The 4600-nt window shown below is 53.7% G+C and overlaps 1 protein-coding gene across 1 annotated transcript in view; it reads left to right on the top strand.

Annotated features, from left to right (window-relative positions):
* The window catches only part of CSUI_010536 (uncharacterized protein), a 7035-nt gene extending 2438 nt beyond the window's left edge, over positions 1–4597 (top strand). The window contains exon 2 of the mRNA XM_068070639.1: positions 398–4597. The gene's annotated coding sequence lies outside the window, so the exon portion shown is untranslated. The remainder of the gene's footprint in view (positions 1–397) is intronic.
* Positions 4598–4600: the final 3 nt, after the last annotated feature.

Genomic DNA, 4600 nt, shown 5'->3' with positions numbered 1-4600 from the left:
GCATTTCACTGCTTCTCAAAAAAGAGTGCCCGCTCCGGGGAACGAGGATCACGACAAGGCGTCCCGCTGGCCTGCTGGGCTGCGCGCCTGGACCTCAGCCTCAAATTCTGTCAAACGGAGCTGCAGCTGCGTAAGAAACCGGCTCGGAAAAAAAAAATCTTGTCCGGACAACTATGTCAGCGGATACGGTGCTCTTCAGATACCAAGCGGCGGGAAGTCCCAGGTGATCGCCTGCCCGACCAGACTCTTGCGGTCCCAACTGCCGTCTGCGAAATGTGTACGGAGGGCCTCCGGTCATTAGTTCATCTGACACTGCCAGTTGGGCATCCTTGCATGTGCGGAGGGTTCTCTGTCGTTCCCCACGTAAGTGTCGTGCACCTTCCCCCTTGCCCTACAGCGCGTAAGATCTGGCCTCGGTCCTTCTACTTGCACACGAGACATTCAGGGTGGCGCCGAGAAGGTAACCTGTCTGTCTCATTGCGTGTGCGTGTCTCCAGGGTCTATTTTCCACCTGTATATATCTTTCTATCTGGATCGGCATTGTACTCATCGACTGCACGACTGCGCCTGTCGTTAAGTAAAACTGCCCACTGCTCTTTTTCTCGGAGAGGAAGGCCCCTGCTTGCGCACCTCCCGAGGACTGCCAGTTGGCATTCTCACGCGCCTGTGTACTGCAGGCTTTTCGCTGTCGCCTTGTGCGACTGTTTACTGCAGCGGCAAGACTAGATCTGATCTGCACAACCCCCTAGTTTCTACGCGGGGCGTGCACGCAAGAGAGGTTCGCAGTGTAGAAGCTTTGTGTTTGTCTACCGTTTTCGTTGGCGAAGCCGTCCACTTTTCATGCGTCTGTCTCTGCCCTGGCGTTGGGCAACGGTGCACCTACTCGGTTGGGAAAATATTGTCAGCGCGGGGCTGAACGGAGTCTCGCTCCCGCTGCACAGGTGCCTGTCACTGCTTTGGCGGACCGCGTGACAGGGGGAGGATTGTTACATCTGCCTCCTGTTTTAAAAGTACCTTGCGTAGATATATCCATGGACTTGCTTACCTCGGTCATACACGGGGAATGACGCAGTCCGTCCGGTGGTAAATGGGTTCTCTAATGTGGCCCACCTCATACCACGCAGACAAAAATCTAACGGCCGAGCAAACCGCTCGATTGCTGCTTCGAGCGTACTGCGTTCTCGTCGAGTAGCGTTGAGTAAAGGGAGCGACAGCGATCCTGGCTTTTTTTTTTCTAACATGTGGACGGCATGTGTAGGCTGCTGAACATACAGCAGCGCTTATCCACGTTTTTCCACCTGCCCACAGACGGCGAAAGAGGGCGCGCGGTTCAAACAGTGGAACAGATGCTGCGTTATTAGGTATATGGAGACGAGCATAGATGAGAAGTTTATTTATCTATAGCGTAGCTTGCCTCTACCACTATACGGCCTACCTCCCCGATGATGTCGCCCTTTGCGGTGGTGTACGGATATACACTCTCTCCAGTAGCATGACTATTGAATCCAGATACGCAGTACAGTCCAACACACTACACCCTAGACACACAGCCATCTCAGGCAGTGCGGTGACGCTGTGCATGTACCACGGCTGTCCCAAAAATACACCAGGATAAGAAAAGAAGGCAGGTGGAAATGACGGCCGGGTAACACGTGTGGCTGAATTCATACCGCCCTACTATGGACGGATTGTCGTCAGTTTCCGAAGATAGGTACCTACGACGTTTCAGGATTCTAGCCATGACTGGAGAGTAAGCTGCACGAAAAGGGTTACCACCTACTTTGCGATTGTACCCCGTTTTTCGCGTCTCCGTACCTAAGCACGTCTGTTACGATACTCTGTGACAGACCGGTGTTTCCCAGTGCTTACTTGCATGACCAGATGGCTTAGCAGTGGTGGCCATTTTTGAATCCTATGTAAGGTGACTTCATTGTGTTATCTAGCTGTTGTCCTTTTGTGATGAGTGTGCTACGTAAACTGAGCTTCCTTTATGCTATTGTACTGGTGTGCTGCGTAGGGACGGGGGTTGAGTGTGCCTACGGAGCGCCGGGCCGCCCGGCCGCACACCGGCGGCCGCAGGGGACACTCGGCGCTTGACAGGGCCGGGAGAAACTTTTTTCCGCGGGATCGTTTCTTCCGCTATATACGTATTTCTTCCTTTTTTCTGGTTTAGACCACAATCCGTGTAGGGCTGGCGTGGGTCAGTGACTATCTAGGGACAGGAGGGGTGCTGAAACGTTTCTTCGGCACCTGACGAAGTGATTCTACGAATCCTTGTGGCCCCTTCTTCGACGCTTGACCGCCGTTTCTCATCTGACGAGTAGGCATTCCACAGACACTTAGGGAGGTGTCTGCGTGTACGTCCTTTGCGGTGTCCTGGCGCTTAGGGATGTGTCCGGCGCGACCACGAAGGAATTTTTTCGGCACGTGGGGTAGTGCTGGAGCGGGTGCTCAGTGCCTTTCGATATTGCGTTGCATTGAGGGGCGATGACCGGTGTTTTTTGATCTTTTCTTGGATACGTACTTGATCGTGTGCCTGCAGCGGGACTGCGGCTCGCCGCTGAGTGGGTCGACCGTGCGCATAGGCGCTTGAAAGAAGGATCCGAGAGGTTTCTGCTTTAGAGCTGTGGCGAGTGATTTGGGGACTTGTTCCACATTGTGGAAGTGTGCGGTGTCGTGATTCTTTCGAGAGCAGGGCTGCGACGAACCCATGTGGATGGCTTCTCATTGGTGAACCCTGTGGTGTATTCGAGAGTCCCAGTGCATAAAACCGAACCCTGTGGTGTACTTGAGAGTCCCCATTGCATGAAACTCAATCGGAAACAGATATCCGTTGAATTGACGAATCGCCAGGGCACGTGTGAAGCGTGTCTTTCGCTCAGAAGGTCCTGCGCGAGGCGAGGAGTCTTGCGGAATAGCCTGTGGATGAACCCGCTACGGGCTTACGTCACAGGCAGCAGAGTTGCGTTATCGTTGTGAATCGACTCTTGCGCTTGTAGCTACACAAGCAGAGTTACGAGAATACTGTGACAACGTCACCCGAGTTTCCATTACACATTGTACCCCGCCAGCGGGGCCGGATCCCATCCAGCGAGGAACCGATGCAGAGTTTGTCATCAGGGCAATATTGGATTACTGAGGAGATCCAGAACAGGGCACTGCAGAGTATCTTGTGCAGTGGTGTGACCACAGAGACATAGCTTCCCGGAGCAGAACTTGGTCAAGCACAGGAAATGGTGGCACGGTACAACCAATTCTGCCGGTCTCGAGAAGGGCAACATAGCCTACTTGCTTCGCAGCCTAGTCCCAAACGAGGCCAGGCAGGAGACCCATCCACGAGCCGAAGGTGCTATCACGTGGTTTCACGTTTTTGTAGCACTTTTTTCCCTGTGACGCCAAAAACGTATACATACATACATTAAAAAAAAGACTAATAGTAAGCGCTGCGCGAACTAGGCCTTACTACAGTCCCAGGCACACAACTGTGCGCGTATTTTGTTACATAGCTTTTTCCCACAGACCCCACAACGGTTTGGTTCCGTCGGTGTGGAGTGTCATACGCGACTGCGTGACACTCCCGCTCTCCTGGTGCGTGCGGAGTGACGTCTGGTGAGCCAAGCATCGGTGGCGAAGGATGTTCTGAATCGCTGTGTCCGTTCTGCCTTGCCATCTTTTCTGACTGACATGTTTCGTACTGAATACTTGGAGCGTGCTTACCGCGCGCCAGCCGTCGCACAGTACGCGCCGCTGTTGGCGGGGTCGAGGCGAACTTTCCTTTTTCCCTCTTGTATACCTGTTTTCTTCTTCCGTCTTGCCTCCAAACACAATTAGAAATCGGAAAACGAAAAAGGCTACAAGAAACGAAAAGAACGACGCGCTGGTCGGGGATTGCGGTCGGCGAGCTGCCCCTGCGCACCGCGCTGCTCGGGATCGAGGGGTACAAACGGTTGCTTCCAAGTGAAGGAGTTTTTGGCTTTTGACACATGTTCCCGGTTGAAAAGGGGAAGCTTCACATACTGTCCCACGTGGCGTTTGGTTTCCTAGGGTTCTTCGGTTTTTCGCGCTCGGCGCGTGACTGGCCTCTATGTTGGCTGTCGGCCATTGCTGCCAAGTGGCAAGCAGACTGGCAGGCGGGGTTGCGACGTTGCGCCGACACTTACTGACGTGATGCGAAGGATGGTTTGTGATTTCTTCTTGGAAGTCTGCCTAAAATCACCCGTAGCTGGGTCATCTTTAACAGCAGACAGAAGACGATATACGTTTACACTGTCACACAAGCGAGGCCAGAAAGTCCACCGCGGGCGCCGTTCCGGCCTTGCCCACTCTGCGGTCGCCGGGCCCAGGTGGCCGAAGTCAGTTTCCTTTCATTTATGTCACCAACGTTTTTTCTTTCGTATGCTCGAAACACACATGCACTCCATATTGGTTTCAAAAGCCGCAGTTTCAATCAACGGTTCAACAGCAGAGCCATACTGAGTGACACGGATGATCATGCATACTTCTGTTGTCAAGGGCGAAGTCGTTCCCGTGTGAGCGGAGCTTTCCCTCGGGAGACCGGACATCCGACGGAATGAGCGGGGTCGCCGTCCCTGGCCGCCTG

Source organism: Cystoisospora suis (assembly GCF_002600585.1).
Source record: "Cystoisospora suis strain Wien I chromosome Unknown contig_7716, whole genome shotgun sequence".
In the NCBI taxonomy this organism is placed as follows: domain Eukaryota; phylum Apicomplexa; class Conoidasida; order Eucoccidiorida; family Sarcocystidae; genus Cystoisospora; species Cystoisospora suis.
This window is presented reverse-complemented; position numbering and strand designations above follow the sequence as displayed.